The sequence below is a fragment of the Spermophilus citellus genome (assembly GCF_964194105.1).
Source record: "Spermophilus citellus genome assembly, chromosome: 4".
NCBI lineage: Eukaryota > Metazoa > Chordata > Mammalia > Rodentia > Sciuridae > Spermophilus > Spermophilus citellus.
In genome coordinates this window covers 177,487,753-177,506,985 of record NC_138185.1, presented here as the reverse complement: position 1 = coordinate 177,506,985, position 19,233 = coordinate 177,487,753, and the positions used below count along the sequence as shown (strand labels likewise).

At 36.7% G+C, this 19,233-nt stretch overlaps 1 pseudogene across 1 annotated transcript; it reads right to left on the bottom strand.

The window, feature by feature from the left end:
• Positions 1-12,032: 12,032 nt before the first annotated feature.
• Positions 12,033-14,598, bottom strand: LOC308647824 (heterogeneous nuclear ribonucleoprotein A1-like; annotated as a pseudogene). Its single transcript, XR_014024415.1, has 2 exons — positions 14,473-14,598; positions 12,033-14,272 (listed from the first exon to the last, which is right to left on the bottom strand). The product of XR_014024415.1 is annotated as a heterogeneous nuclear ribonucleoprotein A1-like (transcript).
• Between the last annotated feature and the right edge of the window lie 4,635 nt (positions 14,599-19,233).

The following is a 19,233-nucleotide window of genomic DNA, read 5'->3' as shown; positions in this document are numbered from 1 at the left end:
TTAGGGAATAGTCCGAGAAGGGCAATAGCTGGGTCAAATGGTGGTTCCATTCCCAGCTTTCTCAGAAATCTCCATACTGCTTTCCAAATTGGCCGCACCAATTTGCAGTCCCACCAGCAATGTACAAGTGTACCCTTTTCTCCACATCCTCGCCAACACTTGTTGTTGTTTGACTTCATAGTGGCTGCCAATCTTACTGGAGTGAGATGGTATCTTAGGGTGGTTTTGATTTGCATTTCTCTGACTGCTAGAGATGGTGAGCATTTTTTCATGTACTTGTTGATTGATTGTATATCCTCCTCTGAGAAGTGTCTGTTCAGGTCCTTGGCCCATTTGTTGATTGGGTTATTTGTTATCTTATTGTCTAATTTTTTGAGTTCTTTGTATACTCTGGATATTAGGGCTCTGTCTGAAGTGTGAGGAGTAAAAATTTGTTCCCATGATGTAGGCTCCCTATTTACCTCTCTTATTGTTTCTCTTGCTGAGAAAAAACTTTTTAGTTTAAGTAAATCCCATTTGTTAATTCTTGTTATTAACTCTTGTGCTATGGGTGTCCTATTAAGGAATTTGGAGCCCGACCCCACAATATGTAGATCGGAGCCAACTTTTTCTTCTATCAGATGCAGAGTCTCTGATTTGTTATCAAGCTCCTTGATCCATTTTGAGTTAACTTTTGTGCATGGCGAGAGAAAGGGATTCAGTTTCATTTTGATGCATATGGATTTCCAGTTTTCCCAGCACCATTTGTTGAAGATGCTATCCTTCCTCCGTTGCATGCTTTTAGCCCCTTTATCAAATATAAGATAGTTGTAGTTTTGTGGATTGGTTTCTGTGTCCTCTATTCTGTACCATTGGTCCACCCGTCTGTTTTGGTACCAGTACCATGCTGTTTTTGTCACTATTGCTCTGTAATATAGTTTGAAATCTGGTATCGCTATACCGCCTGATTCACACTTTCTGCTTAGAATTGCTTTTGCTATTCTGGGTCTTTTATTTTTCCATATGAATTTCATGATTGCTTTCTCTATTTCTACAAGTAATGCTGTTGGGATTTTGATTGGCATTGCATTAAACCTATAGAGAACTTTTGGTAATATCGCCATTTTGATAATGTTAGTTCTGCCTATGCATGAACAGGGTATATTTTTCCATTTTCTAAGATCTTCTTCTACTTCTCTCTTTAGGGTTCTGTAGTTTTCATTGTATAAATCTGTCACCTCTCTTGTTAGGTTGATTCCCAAGTATTTTATTTTTTGAGGATATTGTGAATGGAGTGTTTTTCCTCATTTCCGTTTCAGAAGTTTTGTCGCTGATATACAGAAATGCCTTTGTTTTATGCGTGCTGATTTTATATCCTGCCACTTTGCTGAATTCATTTATTAGTTCTAGTAGTTTCTTTGTAGACCCTTTTGGGTCTGTTAAATATATTATCATGTCATCCGCAAATAGTGATGATTTAAGTTCTTCTTTTCCTATTTTTATGCCTTTAATTTCTTTCATCTAATTGCTCTGGCCAGTGTTTCGAGAACTATATTGAATAGAAGTGGTGATAGAGGGCATTCCTGTCTTGTTCTAGATTTTAGAGGGAATGCCTTCAACTTTTCTCCATTCAGAATGATGCTAGCCTGAGGCTTAGACTAGATAGCTTTTACAATGTCAAGGTAAGTTCCTGTTATCCCTAGTTTTTCTAATGTTTTGAACATAAAGGGATGCTGTACTTTGTCGAATGCTTTTTCTGCGTCTATCGAGATGATTATATGGTTCTTATTTTTAAGTCTATTGATGTGGTGAATAACATTTATTGATTTCCGTATATTGAACCATCCTTACATCCCAGGGATGAATCCTACTTGGTCATGGTGCACAATTTTTTTGATGTGTTTTTGTATTCGATTCGCCAGGATTTTATTGAGGATTTTTGCATCTAGGTTGGTCCGTAGTTTTTCTTTCTTTGATGTGTCTTTGGTTTCGGAATCAGGGTGATGTTGGCCTCATAGAATGAATTTGGAAGAGCTTCCTCTTTTTCTATTTCCTGAAATAACTTGAAAAGTATTGGTATTAATTTTGCGTTGTTAAGGTTTTGTAAAACTCCGCTGTATACTCATCCGGTCCTGGGCTTTTCTTGGTTGGTAGTCTTTTGATGGCTTCTCAATTTCATCCATTGATATTGGTCTGTTCAAATTGTGTGTATCCTCCTGACTCAGTCTGGGCAAATCATATGACTTAAGAAATTTATCGATGTCTTCACTATCTTCTATTTTATTGGAATATAGGTTTTCAAAATAATTTCTAATTGTCTTCTGTATTTCTGTAGCATCTGTTGTGATATTGCCTTTTTCATCCCGTATGTTAGTAATTTGAGTTCTCTCTCTTCTTCTCTTCGTTAGCATGGCTAAAGGTCTGTCGATCTTATTTATTTTTTCAAAGAACCAACTTTTAGTTTTGTTAATTTTTTCAATAGTTTCTTTTGTTTCAATTTCATTGATTTCCGCTCTGATTTTAATTATTTCTTGTCTTCTGCTACATTTGCTGTTGTTTTGATCTTCCTTTTCTAGGGCTTTGAGATAAAGTGTGAGCTCATTTATTTGTTGGTTTTTTTCTTTTTTTGAGGCATGACCTCCAGGCGATGAATTTCCCTCTTAAAACTACTTTCATTGTGTCCCATAGATTCCGATATGTTGTGTCTGTATTTTCATTTATCTCTAAGAATTTTTTGATTTCCTCCTTTATGTCTTCTGTAACCCATTGATCATTCAGTAACATATTGTTCATTTTCCATGTGATGTAGGATTTTTCCTTCCTTCTTTTATCATTGATTTCCAGTTTCATTCCATTATGATCAGATAAAATGCATGATATTATCTCTACCCCTTTATATTTACTGAGGGTTGCCCTATGGCATAATATATGGTCTATTTTTGAGAAGGATCCATGTGCTGCTGACAAAAAAGTATATCCATTTGATGATGGTTGATATATTCTATATATGTCAGTTAAGTCTAGGTTATTGATTGTGGTATTGAATTCTGTAGTTTCTTTATTCAACTTTTGTTTGGAGGATCTGTCCAGTGGTGAGAGAGGTGTGTTGAAGTGACCCATAATTATTGTGTCATGGTCTATTTGATTCTTGAACTTGAGGAGAATTTGTTTTATGAATGTCGCAGCACCATTATTTGGTGCATAAATATTGATAATTGTTATGTCTTGTTGTGAATGGTTCCTTTTAACAGTATATAATGTCCTTCCTTATCCCTTTTGATTAACTTAGTCTTGAAGTCGATTTTATTCGATATGAGGATGGCCACCCCTGCTTGCTTACGAGGACCGTGTGCATGGTATGTTTTATCCCATCCTTTCACCTTCAGCCTGAGTATGTCTTTTCCAATCAGATGTGTCTCCTGGAGGCAGCATATTGTTGGATTTGTTTTTTTAATTCATGATACCAGCCTATGTCGCTTTATTGGAGAGTTTAAGCCATTAACATTTAGAGTTACTATTGATATATGGTTTGTACTTCCAGCCATGTTTGATTATTTATCTTTTTTTTTCCTAATTTAGTTTGTTTCTCCATGATTATCTCCCCCCCCCCCCCCACCGTCTGTCTTTACCAAGGCACTTCCCACTGATGGTTTTGGTTATTGTTTTTCATTTCTTCCTCGTGTAGTGTTTTGCTCAAGATGCTTTGCAATGCTGGTTTTCTGGCTGTAAATTCTTTTAACTTTTGTTTATCGTGAAAGATTTTTATTTCGTTGTCATACCTGAAGCTTAATTTTGCTGGATACAGAATTTTTGGTTGGCATCCATTGTCTTTCAGTGTTTGAAATACATTGTTCCGTGACCTTCTTGCTTTCAGCGTCTGTGATGAAAAATCCGTTGTTAACCTTATTGGTTTACCCCTGAATGTAATCTGCCTCATTTTTCTTGTAGCTTTTAATATTTTCTCTTTGTTTTGTATATTGGATATCTTCATAACAATGTGTCTTGGCTTTGGTCTACTGTGATTTTGTGTGCTCTGTGTCCTGTATGCATCTACAATTTGTATATCTGTTTCCTTTTTTATTTCTGGAAAGTTTTCTGTAATTATTTCATTCAGCAGGTTACTCATTCCCTTGGTTTGAATCTCTGTACCTTCTTCTATCCCGATGACTCATAAGTTTGGTTTTTTTATGTTATCCCATAACTGTTGGATGTTTTTTTCGTGATTTTTTACCAGCCTTTCTGAGTTGGCTAGACTCTTTTCAAGATGATATATTTTGTCTTCATTATCTGACGTTCTGGCTTCTACTTGCTCCACTCTGTTAGTGATACTCTCAATTGAGTTTTTAATTTGGTTTGTCGTTTCCTTCATTTCTAGAATTATTGTTTGATTATTTTTTATAATCTCTATCTCCTGATAAAGATGCTTAACTTCTTCTTTTATCTGTTTATGTAATTCGTTTTCAATGTGTTCTTTCACTGTTTGAATTTGCTGTCTCATATCCTCTTTAAGGTTCCATTCCATCTGTCTAAGGTGTTCCTTGAGTTCTTTATATGACCATTTTTCTGATGACTCTAGGTCCTCCTGAATACTTAGGCTTTCCTGCATTGTTTGTAGTCCTTTTCTTCCTTGGTTTTTCATGGTGCTCATGTTACTTCTTGTCCTGTTTGACTGCTGAGTTACTGTTTACTCCTATAAATTTATTTGATGCTTGGGAGGAAAGGTATTAGAAGGGAAGGGAAGAAGTCACTAAAGAGAATGAGAGTAAGCAGGTGGAATTCAAGGAAGGGGGAATAAGAAAGTTGAAAAGAAATGAAAAGACAAAAGAAGGAAAAAAATAGGAAATAAAAAAATAAAAAAATTAAAAAAAATAATAATAAAAGTTAAAATTAAAATTAGAAGAAAAAAATAAAAAAATTTAAAAAACAAGAAAAATGAAAATGGAAAAAAAAACCCAAATCAAAAAAAAAAAAAAAACACTAATAAATGCAGTCTTAGAGTTTGATTAACTTCTTTTCCAGTAGGTGGAGCTGTACCCACCAGGCCAAGCTTCTCCTGTCAATACGCGGGAACCAATCACTGTACAGCAGTTCCTTCTCCCAGACTGGGCGAGTCTCCAATCCTGAGTGCCTAGGGCCTCCTCTTGTGTCTAGTCACTTCCCCACTTTTCCTCTAGCCAGGCCCCTCTCACCGGTGACGCTCACCACAATACTGGCTACATGCCAGGTCTGCTGCTCCCGGGAGTCCTATTTTCATGAACGACTGGGCACACTCTCCCTGTTTGTCATTCCCTCAGACCCTAAGTTTGTAGAGCTTGGGGCTGAGAATCCTCAGCGAATTTTACTTGCCCTCTGGTAGCCACGACCCTGGTAGCTGGTGCAAGAGACCTCAGTTGTCACCACTGGTGGGAGCGGTAGCCGGGAGTTCCCCGCCGCGGGTCCCACGCCACTTCTGATTCCCTCGGTCTGGCTATCACGCTCACGGGAGAGCTGGGAGGGGCCCTTATGGGAGAGCTGGGAGGGGCCCTTAAGGTTTCCCCGATGTGTGGAGAGGGAAGGCTAGGGAATTACACACCTGTTTCCGCAGGTTTCAATGAAGTCATCTCCTCCGCCGCAGTCTGGTGACGTCAGTTCTCTGCCATGGTGGTATCTCTTGGAAATGGCGACAGTTCATTTCCCTTTGCCGGGTGACCAATGCAACGGGTGGGTCCTTACTATCTCTCCCAAGCCCCGTTTCAAACCTGTGGCCACTACCTATGAAGGCTCGGTAGGCATTTACCTCCGTAGGATCAGAAGGGCTGACCAGTTGTTTCAGCTGGATGGATTAGTGCTGAGTCACAGCTGTTTGTCTGCGGGAAGCAGGTGAACGGGAGCTTGAATTCAGCCGATCCGGGCTCAGTGTGTCTTCTGAGAGGACCAGACTGTTCGCCCCAGATCCACGTCAGCTCAGCATTGCCTAGTGATCCTGAGCAAACAGAAATTAGACTGTTTACGACTCCGTATGCCTGCACAGCTGAAGAGGTCAGAGACTTGATCTCTCTGCGCCCGCCGCCATGTTGGATCTCCCTAGTTCATACTTTATTCATTTTATTCCTTGGATAGAGTTTGTGCCATGTTAAGTTCAGCCTGATATTGTAAGGCTAACACCTTTAGTTTCTAAGGAAAATAAAAGGAGAGCATTGTTAAGATTGTGGAACAGTTAAGAGTTGAAAAGTTAAAAAAAAGAAACCAACCTAAACAATTAATATTTTGTTATTGCTTCACTGAAAAAAAATTACATGACTAAATTTTATTTTTTTCATAAGATCATGAAATTATAAATCTTAGAAGAAAAGCTGATAGATTCTGGTAGGCATTTTAAATAATTTGTGCCATGTTGTTATTTTAATTAAATGGATTTTTTAAAAAACAAAAAACGGGACGGAATAGTAAAAATTAAGTGAATTTAAATTTATCTGTAAAGCCAGGGATTAGACAAGCTGATTTTAATACTTTCAGTATTGAAATTAAATGTCTAATATGATAAATTATAATAGATTGCTTTGAGTTGAGTGTTTTAAAAAATATTTCAGAGTGAGGATGTAGCTCAGTGGTAGAGTGCTTGCCTAGTATGAGTGAGGCCCTAGTCTTGATTCCTAACACTGTGTGTGTGTGTGTGTGAATGAATAAACATTTCAAATATAAGTTGAATTAGAGGGCTGGGGGGAGGGTCTAGCTTGGAGTCTAGCTATAGTGCTGTCTAGCATGTGTGAAGCTAAGAGTTCAGTACTCAGCACCATGGGCGGGGGGGGGGGGAAGAAATTGGAGAGCTCTATCATTTTAAAAATTAATTCATCATTCGCTTTAATAACTAATAAGTAACTCATGAAAACAGAAGAATGGCTAATTTTAGATTTAATTATTTCACTGAACATAATGAGAATGTAGCATTTTCAAACAGAGGTGAACTAAGAATTGAGGAAGAAAATTTTATTTTTCAAAGAGATGTTTCGTAACAAAATTGTTTCCTGACTTATTATTAAAAATTTCTTTGTAATTTTTAATTTAATATCTTAAGACTTGAACACCATTCTATATATTTGCTGTGGCCAAAGTTTTTTTTTTTTTTTTTTTACAAGAGAGAACTTTTGTTTTATTTATTTCTTTTATGAATCCTGGCAAAATTCTTCAACAGATGGTGCAAATTATGAGGTTGTGGCTCAGTGGTAGCACCCTTGCCTAGCATTCATAAGGTACTGGGTTTGATTCTCAGCACCACATACAAATAAATAAAATAAAGGTCCATCAACAACTAATTAAAAAAAATAGTGCGAATTAAAAAGAAAAGGGTCATGGAGTAGAACCAAGCCTATCTGCTTATCATTTATTGCCTTACTAAGAAAGAATTGTTTCATAAGACAGTGGGGTTTAACTTTGGTCAATATACAAAACTCTTGATAAGGTACAGCATGCCCATCTACAGTATTCATTGACATCTATCCAAATAGTCTCATGTTTTTTTCCTTCTTCATCCAGTACTACTTCTTAAAGAGTTCAGTTTATGTTTTATTTTGTTGCTTTGTCATGAATTTCAAGCCTTTCAGTCTGTTTTCTCATCCTTTTCCACATCCTGTTAAATACTCATCTGATTTCCCTCTTTGGAATGTTTTCTACATGCAGTAATATTAATGCTAAGCCAAATATGCTGTTCATTCAACAAATGTATATTGAGAGTCTGTAGTGTGTTAGGTATTGTTCTAAGTGTTCAGGCAATAATTGTGAACCAAACAGACAAGTTTTGCTCCCGTGGGAGCTTACCTTCCATTAATAGTGGGCAAACAGACTTTAACAAAGAAAATGTAAAAGAAAATTTAAACGGGTAATAATAGTGGGTAGTCAAGAAAAGCCACTTTTAGAAGTTGAATTTTGAACTGATTTGTTAAAAATGCTAAAAAATATGAATATGGAAGAGAACATTCACAAAAAGGAGACCGGTGCAAGTATAGCTCTGGATGAAAAGGAGTAGACTTTTACCTTGAGGAGAAGAAAGACAGACAGCATGGTGTAGTATAATGAGCATATGTGAGATTTATTTATTTATTTATTTATCTATCTATCTATCTATTTATTTATTTATTTATTTTAGGTAGAGAGATGTGTGAGGCCAGGCCAGCCTTGAAAGGGCCATGTCAGAGAGTCAGCATTTCATTCTAAGTAAACGGGTAGCCAGTGGAAAATTTTTACATGACCTGACGATATATAATCTGAAAACCATTTGTTTGTGGAGAATGAACTGATGGGAGAGAAAAGAATGAAAAGAATGAAAGCAAAAAAAAAAAAAAAGACTAAGACATAGTTTAACTCATATAATGGTGGCCAGAAGAGATGGGAAAGAGAGAGAGAGTGGGTGGCTTTGGGATGTATTTGTTGGACTTCCTGATGGAGTGAATGTAGAAGGTGAGAGAAACATGGATCAAGGATGATTCAAGTTTTGATTTGAACATTTGGGGGAATAATACCATTTATGAAAATGGGAGAAACTAATACATTTCAGATAATGAAAATCAAGAATTCTGTTTGTCATGTTGAGTTGGAGATGCCTATTTAGTCACCCAAATAGAGATGCCAAGAAAGTTTGTTTGCATCTGGAACTTTTGGAGGGGGCACATTAGGGTTAGGGAAATAAATCTGGGTCATCAGCATAAAGGTATCTATGAGAGTGGATGATGCAATTACCTAAGGAGTGAACATAGAGAAGCTTTGAAAATTTGCACAGCTTATATCAACTAAATATACAAATCACTTAAAATTTTAATTTAGAAAACTTTAGGATACATGTAGGGGAATAAAAAAAGAATGCCTTCATGAAATGACTGAAAACTATGCCCTTCCTTTCTAAGTTGATCCTCACAATGCTTTTTCTGAGCTGAATATCCTCTGGCATGGTTTCCTCCTCTATGGGTCAGACCATTTTATTTTAATCCCTTTTAATTAAGGAGATTAAGCTCAGAGTGAGTGAAAACTTTCCTGCTTAGATTTTATTAATCTTTTGCCATTATTCCAGTAAAAGAGATCTTATCAAAGGGAATGATCTTGTCTCAGACCATGTTTCGCTCTCACTGTTGCCCACCATGGTTGTTTATTGACTGTTGTATTGCCACCTAATTTTAGGAGAACTTTGAATTCATCTGTTTCTTAGTAGGTTGTACTATAGATACATATTACAAATAGGCAGCATAATTTGGCTACATACAAAGTTAAACCCTCTCTCTGGTTCCCTTGAAAGAATGTGACTTAGGAAACCTTACATGGAATGGCATTTATTGTCTCAAATGTGATAATATACCAGGAATGGGATTTTTCTTGTGCTCGGAGATCATTCCTAGATCACTTTGAGTAGCACAAACCATTTTAAATGGCATTTGAGAGGATTTTAAAGTATTTCAGTACTTGAAAATAAACCTTTAAGTATTTAAAAATTCTGTCTGGAATGCTCCAATAAATCAGAACACTTATAATGATGGTATTAATATTTCTCCTATAATGCTAAATGTGACTTATATGTTAGAAAATATTCAGGTGCAGCAGAACTTAGCAGTATTACATTAAGATGATCTCTTACTGGGAAGTTTTTACAGTTTCTCTGTGTTCACTCCTTAGGTAATTTCATCATCTACTCCCACAGATATTTTCAAAGCTATTTTTCCCCCTAAAGTTAATTTTGACTTTCTTTTTTTTACAGACCCTTTTAATTCTGACTTTTAATATCCTGTATTCTGATAGATAATTTGGTATTTAATCACATTTAATTTGTACAATACATAATGCATTAACTTTTCACACCTATGTATTGTCTTCAAAACAACTTGGTGATTAGGTAGAACAGCCATTAATATTTCTCTGCTACAGGCAGAATTGGTAATATGCCTGGGTTGGAACCTAGTCTGCATTTCAAAAAGATAGATACCCTTAAATAAGCTTACAATATAATTACAATACCAGTGTTCACCTTTTAAAATCCCATCGTCAAATATTATGTAACATTCAGTTGCTTAATATCATCAAATATCCATTCACATTTTCTCAATTGTTCTAAAAAGGTTTTATTTTGTTCACAAAAAGGAGACCAATGCAAGTACAGCTCTGAATGAAAAGGAGTAAACTTTCACCTTGAGGAGAAGAAAGACAGCCAGCATGGTGTAGTATAATATATAGTATAGGTTTTCCTCTTCATTTCTTCTTTTTTTGCTATATATATATATATATATATATATATATATATATATATATATATATAGCAGATGGACAATAATTTATTTTATTTATTTATTTTTATGTGGTGCTGAGGATCGATCCCAGGGATGTGCAAGGCAAGCGCTGTGTCACTTGGTTCTAGTCCCAGCTTTCTCTTCATTTCTTAATGAAGAAACCAGGTCATGTGTGCTGTGGTTTCTCACAGTGCTTCTATGGCTACAACTTCATGGCATCATTTAACATTTCCTCTGCCCTTGTTTGGTTGTAAATTAGTTATTAGCTCTAGAAACCTTATTTTGTATTTTGCTTAAATCTTCATTTGATTATTAAATCTAAAGTTTTATTTATTATTTCATTTTAGAAAAACTTTCTCTGGGACCTGATTAATTATGCCTTTTGAATCTTTAATAACACTTATGAATTCCTTAATAGCTTGGCCTGTGGAAAACTTAAGCATGCTTAGCCTTGTTTCTAAGAAGGGCAAATTAGTAGTCAGTTGAATTAAACTTATGTTCATTTTTTTTTCATTGTTTTTCAAATTGCTAAATATTTATACTTCCTTGCATTTTGAAATAGTTTATCCTTAGGGTGTTTGTTTTATTTAGTACTTAAATCTGGGCAAAGAAATCTTAAGGTCTCACCTAGTTGGTATTTCAATAAAATTATAATATATTTATTGGTATATTTTCAAGGAATCTGCTATGTAAAAAGAGAATTTAATTTCCTTGTTTTGGAGAAGAGATGCCAAAATGGTCTATTGATTTTATTAATTTAGAGGAAATCAGTTAGCTAATGTGTTATTTTATAAAACTGATTTTTATCAACTAGCCTTTGAAAAATGTCCTCCATTTGTTGGATGCACAAATGTAGCTGAGACAATATTTATAAAGGACAAAAATTATTTATATCCTAAGTACTTGAAAATCTCCAACAATATATTACCTCAGGTAAGTAGAGTTCTTAGTTTCTAGTAATAATACAACTATAAGGTAGTACATATTCTAATTTTATAGTTATCTTGTCCAATAGTGGGTAGGCTAGCCACATACCAAGTATGTGGCTTTTTTTTATTAAAACTAGGATAAAATAAAATTAGATGTAATATATTTCTATTTCCAACATGTTTTCACATATACATATTATGTATGTTTTAGAAATAAATTCATGTACCAACATGATCATTCTGTTGCTTTGGGATTCAATAGAATTAGTGATACCCATGCACAAATACACCATGAGCAATTAATGCACTTCAAGAAATACAGCAAGAATCCTGGTATATGTGATAAAGTTTTAATACTCTGCATTTATAATTAAGTGGAAGAACATTATTATCTGCCAAATAGCACTGTATAGTTGTAGTGTTAGAGTAGCAGTACAAAGATGGTATTATGTAGGAGTGTTGCCTTCTGGGTTTAAATTCTGCTCAGTTACTAGCTTCATGATTAGACAAGATTTTTAACTTCCTTTTGCCTCAGCTTCCTCATGTATGAAATGAGGATGATATTTATTCTAGGGTTGCTGTGAGAATCACATGTGAAAATGCTTGTGAAGTGCTTAAAGTCATGTTTAAAACAGTAAATATTTAGTACATGTCAGTTATGTTATTTCTTAACTAATTTTTCCAATGTTTTCTTAAAGAATTCACTGAAGAGAATATTTCTTGATTAAAGCCTGTTTTGTTTTTTTTTAAAGACACATTTATTTAATGTTGTGATCAGACTATTACATTTAGCAGTCCAACAGCATGGGTGCAAAAAAAAAAAAAAAAAAAAAAGAAAAGAAAAAAAAGTCTACATCAAAACCCCTTGTTGGAATGCTTTACTTTTTCCACAAAAATGGAAACTAAAATAACCTGTTATACAATTAGTCACAGGTACAGTCCTCAGGTTTTTTTGCCTATACATGAGTATTTTCTAAACCATGTCTTCTTTGTGGCAGCTAGGCCCTGCCACCACTGTGCTTGGCTGAGTTCACAAATCTTGTAACCTGTTGCTTCCCTGTCACTTCTCTGGCTCTCCTCTCCGGCTAAGCTTGGTTTCCTGACAGTATTAGAACCTTCTGCCACTGCCATAGCCACTACTGCTGCTAGAACCACCATAGCCATCTTGGTTTTGTGGTTTGGTGAAGTATTAGCGTCCACTACTTTAAGGTCCAAAGATTCTGCCTCCAAAGTTTCCACCCTTCATGGGTCCAAAATTTGATGACTGATTGTTGTAATTGCCAAAATCACCGTAGTTTTTCCCATTTCCAAAATTGCTTCCATCATTACCAAATCCATTGTAGCTATCCCAGCTGCCACCATATCCATCACTACTACAGCTGTCACTAAAGCCACCATGACCACTGAAGTTCCCTCCAAGACCAAAATTGTCATTTTCACCAAAACCACCTCCACAACTACCTCCAAAGTTTCCAGAACTACTTTGACCTCTTTGGCTGGATGAAGCACTAGCCATCTCTTGCTTTACAAGACTTTCCTCACTTCACAGTTGTGACCATTTACAGTATGGTGTTTCTGGATGACAATCTTATCTACAGAGTCATGGTCATCAAAAGTCACAAGAGCAAAGCCCCTTTTCTTTTCACTGCCTTGGTCAGTCTTGATTTCAAAAACTTCAGTTTTCTCGTACAATTCAAAATAATCTTCAGTGTCTTCTTTAATGCCATCAATAGAGATCTTTTTCACAATTAAGTGGGCCCTTGGTCTTTGAGAATCTTCTCTTGAGACAGTTCTCTTTGGTTCCACAACTCTTTCATCCACCTTGTGTGGTCTTACATTCATGGCTGCATCTACTTCTTCCAGAGTGGCATAAGTGACAAACCCAAAGCCCCTGGAGCGCTTTGTGTTTGGGTCTTTCATTACCACACAGTTGGTGAGTGTTCCCCATTGCTCAAAATGCCTCTCAGATTCTCATCAGTTATTTCAAAGCTCAGCCCTCCGAAGAATAGCTTCTGCAGCTCTTTGGGCTCTTTAGGGACTTCCTTTAGACATGAAAGCAGCAGGAAGAGAGACTTTAATGATGCTTTCTTGGCAGCAGCCACAGACAGAAAAGAGTAAGCTCTAAAGCCTATTCTTTTAAACATGAATTTTTATTTTCCATTTAGGTAGAAGTTTTTCTAAAATATATTAAATGCCATCTTGTTACACATATTGTGTACATAATATATTTCCATTATAGCTTCAGGGTGTTTCATGCTGGGCGTGGTGGTACTTGCTTATAAATTGCAGCTACTAGAGAGAGAGGCTGAGGCAGAAGGATCTCGAATTTGAGGCCAGGCTCAGTAGCTTAGTGAGATTCTGTCTCAGAGTAAAAAAAAAAGAAAAAGGGCTGGGGATGTAGCCGAGAGGTAGAGTGCTCCTGGTTTCAATCCCCAGTACCACAAAAACAAAAAGCAAAACAAAACACCACATCAAAGATAGGTTTTGTATTTCAAGCTGGGTGTAGGGGTGTTGAAGTCTGTTTTAAAGCTCTTTGGCAGTGGTCTAAGATGTTATATTCTGCCTTTCAGTTGTGTATGCTTCTGTGTCTTTCCGTTACCCCTTCTCTGTCCTTCTGATGTACTGTAGACCAAGTAACCAGATGTACAGGCTTGTTAGAATTATGCTGAAAAGACAAAGTGATCTAAAAGAAAGTGGGAATGGCTCTCCTGAGTGAATTACCTTGAAGCATTAGTGTAAGGACTAATTCAGTTTCATAAATCTTATACTTATTTCTGGATCCTTGGCTATACTTCAGATAGCTATGGTCATTTTATACAGTGTCCATATTAAATATGACTAACAACAATAGTGCTTTAAAATAAGATGGAGTCAACGTCAGTGATATTTTCAGCTTTATTGAGGTGTGATTGATAAAAATTGTATATATTTAAGTGCAAAATATTTTTATACATGAATTCATTGTGCAGTGAATACAGTAATCAAATTGATATATATGTCACTACCCATAGTTACCATATTTTGTCTGTGGTGAGAACTTGAGATCTACCCTCAGCAGATTTCAGTTATACATTATTATCACTGTAATCACCATACTGTATATTAGAACCCAGAACTTAACTGCAAGTTTGTACCTTTGATCAGTTTCTCACTTTTTTTTTTTTTTTTTTTAAAGAGAGAGTGAGAGAGGAGAGAGACAGAATTTTTTTAATATTTATTTTTTAGTTCTCGGTGGACACAACATCTTTGTTGGTATGTGGTGCTGAGGATCGAACCCGGGCCGCACGCATACCAGGCGAGCACACTACCGCTTGAGCCACATCCCCAGCCCCAGTTTCTCACTTTTTAATGATCAGAATGACATTAAAAAAAATCTGAGTTGTGTTTGAGCACCTTGGGTTACTGTGACAATCGCATCCATGTGTGGGTTGGAGGCAGTGGTTCTCTGCCTTGGTCACATTTATATTCAGCCACGATTCAGTGTTCTATCCTTTTTCTCTGGTCACTTTTATAGTTTGAATGTTTGTGTCTTCTCCAAAATTCACAGGTTAAAAACTTGAACTCTAATACAATGGTGTTGGTAGGTGGGGCTTCAAAAGTAAGTGTTTAGGTCTTGGGGGCCCAGTCTTCAGGAAGGAGTTAATGGCCTTATAAGAACGCCCTGGGGGTACTGGCAGAGTATTTGCCTAGCATGTGTGAGGCGCTGGGTTTGATCCCCAGCTCCTCAAAAATAAAGAATAAATTAATTAAAAAGGCCTTATGGGAGTGGGCTCACTCTTTCACTTTTCTGTTTCTTCTGTTGCTCCTCTCTGAAGGGTGCAGCATTTAAGGAGCCATCTGGAATTGAAGGCTGGGCTCTCACTAGACACTAAACGTACCAGCACTAACTGAGGAATCAATTTCTGTTCTTTATAAATTACTCTGTCTCAAGTATTGTATTATAGCAGCACAAAACGGACTAAGACAGTCACTCTTTAGACTCAGCCAGGATTATGAACCAAGTCAATCCACAAACATGCATTTATTGATAACTTGGATTGTATTGGCATTTTAAATTACAAATTATTTTAAAAATGTAGAAAAGAACAAATAATATAATGAGTATCCTTTTAGCTTTACTCAAAGCAAAATTTAACATTTTGCCATATTTCATAAAAAAGTTAAATAAACCCTCATACCAATCCTTGCCCTTAAGTTCCATAGTTGAGAGCACTGTTGTGAAGAGGATGTGAATATTTGTTATTTTTCAGTTAAATGTGTTCATATACAATCTGTATGTTTATTGTTCCTGCCTTTAAAAAATATGCATAAGTAATATCATTGAATAGGTCTTTTTAAAAGATGGTTTTTAACACTTTGAGCTTCATTCATGTTAGTAAATAGTTCATTTTGACTACTACATAGTATTTTACATATTAATATGCTGTTATTTATGGACACTGAGGTTGCTGTGGGTTTTTCATTACAAATAATGCAGAAATAAACATGCTAGTTCTTTGTCATATGGGCAATAGTTCTATAGAGCTATAGTGTTCAAACTGGGGAGTATTCCATCAGAGCAGAGACTTTAATTTCACCTCCCATATTCTTTCCATAGTTGTTCTGCCTAGGGATACATTTTTGAAGAAGGTGTAGATATCTTTTCCTAATCACCCAACCCCCACATTTCAAAAGGAACTCTACCTCTCACCCAGTTCCAGATTAACTGCAGTGCATAATACTAAGGTGTATAAATTTCTGGAGCCCCAAAGAGATAATTTAAAATTATTGGGGTCAGTGGTCAAAACGTGAATAATTGATTCTCTGATTTCTTTTAACCAGTTGGCTTATCTAAAATAATTTTAATGGTAGATGAGTTTTACCTTTCCCCCTGTCGTATGGTCAGAAGTTCAAAGGAGTGCCATTGCTATCACAAAATATTTTTTTTTATTTACTTGTTTATGTGAAAAAAAATTACACTTAAATTTAGTTCTAACACCTATAATCCCAGCTACTTGGGAGGCTGAGGAAGAAGGATAGCAAGTTCAAGGCCAGCCTGGGTAACTTAGTGATACTATTTCAAAAATGAAAAGGGGGCTGGGGTTGTGGATCAGTGGTAGAGTGCTTGCCTTGCATGTGGAAGGCACTGGGTTTGATCCTCAGCACCATCCACGTAAAGATAAAGTGAAGGTATTGTGTCCATCTGCAATAAATGAATGAATGAATGAATGAATAAATAAATAAAAAGGTCTGAGAGTAGCAGAGTGGCAAAGGACCCCTGGGTTCAATCCTCAGTACTGAAAAAAAAAATTGGTTCTAACAATTTGATAGCCAACCTAAATTTATATTTTTGATAAATTATATGTTTAATATATGGATGTAAATTTTAAAATTACACGTTGTTATAGTTTGGATATGAGGTGTCCTTCCACAAGCTTCTGTGTTAATGCAGGAGGTGAAATGATTAGATTAGGAAAGCCGTGATCTAATCAGTTGTGTGGTGCTGGGGCTCAGACCCAGGAAGCAAGGTTGGAGCTCAGCACGTAGAAGATGCAAGACACAGGAACAGTAGACATGCTTTATTCAATGGTGGCAACAGCCTCCAGCCTTCAGCTTCAGGTTTAGCGTCTAGCCAGTTCCATTTTGCCCCCCCCCCCCATGAGCCATTTTCATAGGTCCTTTTTATATGCAGGCCAAAGAAGGCACACTGCCAACAGGTTACATAAGTTGGCATATGCTCACAAGCAGGTGTTTATGACCTTTAGTACATATGCTGAATCAGAGTGTTTCTGACCTGACAACACACTGTCCATACAGCTGATTCATGGCCTTGGTTATAAAGTAAAATAGCCTGTTGGAAGCCTTGGCAAGGAAGCCATTTTGAGCTTCAACAAATGGATTAACCCATTTGATGGACTGATGGTTTGATAAAGTGGGTCACTGTGGGGGGCATACCTTGGGGATTATATTTTTTACCCCTGGTTCCTCCTGCTCTCTCTCTCTGCTTCCTGGCCTCCATGAATGAAGCAGCTTTCCTCCACCAAGCCTTTTCGCCCTGATGCTTTGCCTCAGCTCTAGGCTAGAGTGATGGAGTCAGTGGACCATGGACTGAACTTCTGAAACTGTGAGTCCCATATAAACTTTTTCTCTGGTAGGTTGTTTGTCAGTTTTGGGGTCACAGTGATGAAAAGCTGACATAAATATTTTCAATTTATATGCAAAATTTGTAGAAAACATATAATCAATGAAAAAACTCTCTAACAAAAGTATATTACTTAATTTTTTTTTTTTTTTTAAGATGGGTCTTACTGAATTGCCCAGGCTAGCCATGAATTTGTGACCCTCTTGCCTCATCCTCCAGAGTAGCTGGGATTACAGGTGTTGTACCACCATGTCCAAAACTAATAGTAGGATAAAATGCTGTGGGATAGTTGGAAAAGGATACATGTAGCAGTCCTGCTTGAATGAGAAACCACACATTTTAAATGGAAATTTAATATAAAGAATTCTTAACTATGTTGTAAATTATAAGGTCACTAATTTGACACCCTAGGGATGAGGAAGGGTACCCAAAGAAAGACAAACTCCAGGGTTCAAGCCCAGGGATAGTTCTTCAAGGCCTGAGATGGTCTGGAATTGCTTTGTATGCAACAGGCAAGGTCCAGAGCACAGATGGGAAAGTGCACTAACAGCAAAAAGTGGTAGGGACCTGCACTGGGAGCACCAGGGACTGATCGGGGACACCTTTAAAACTGTGGCACATGAAGTGTCTCTTGTTTCTGGGTGGAAAGGCTGAAGGAAAGTCAAGCTGCAAGTTTCATAGAAGAACTTCATCTGAACCCTGTTTGGGGCAATTCTCACTAGATGTCTTCAAGCCCACACCTACCCTGACCTGCTCTAGAGCCAACAGAGAGCCTCTTCCTTCGGCTGTGTCCCCTGAGTGTCCTTACTGAGAAATTAACTTTGTGCTCACTTTAGAACACTAAAAAGAATTCTGATACTAGCATTTACTGAAGGATGCATTCAGGGTTAAAAGGCAATAAACTGTTAACCGACATTATATGAGGTCAAGGAATAAAATGAATGATGTAAAATTTCCAAGTGATCAAGAGCTAATTGCTTTTTAATAGATGGGTATTCCAATTCAAGTTCCAAATGTTTTCCTTTTCCTTGCCAATACATGGTGTCCTTGCCCTGTTTTAAAAAATCTTTCAGAAAGAATGATTTAACTTTGTCTTGAAAACTTATTCTTGATACATCTTCCATTTTCATCCCACAGCCAACAACCCTAATTAGTAGACTGTACCAAATACCAAAGTGATGGCCCTCACAGCTACCTAATGAGTCCTGGGGTGGCTGAGAGCCTGCTGATACTTTCAGTCTGTTGAGAATCAAGAGGAAAGGTCTGTGCCTTGGGTAGAGGAAACTCAGACACTCATGACTCCTTGAACCAGATAAGAGTGTTGCACTGTGCTTTGTGGACAAGGGTCTAGGAAGCTGGGAGTATATGAATCAGGTGTCCAAAGGTCATGAAGGAAGCCTGAGTATGTAATATTCCCCAGGTGTAGTTGGTTTGGGTTTGTTGGGAGCTGAGCAGCGTTCATATCAGATACTTGTGTAATGATAACTAAAGTGTGCTCTCAGTGGTGTCTCTAGTAATAGTAGGGCTATGTTTGGAAATCACAAATTACAGCTTCATTATTGTTTTGAAATACTTGTAATGAAAAAATCCACTTAAATTTGAAACTAATTTGCAAGAAATCTGAATGTTATCCTACCAAAGAAAGAATGACTACTAAATTTCTTAAATTCACATGTGGCATAATGAATCTTGCTATTATGTGTAATCAAAATACACCAATAAAAATGTCTTAAATTCAGCTGTTATACATTTTGGAATGGGAATCTCATGAATATAGAAGGAGACAAATAGAGTAAAGGAGGGAGATGGAGAGGGAAGAGGGGAGGGCAAGGGGCAGTACTGGGGAATATGCTGTGTCCATGTTTCAATATTCCACAATCACGAACACATACACATAATTATAATGTACTAATCAAAATAATGATAGAAGGGAGATCAGTAGGATAGAGCAAGTGGATTG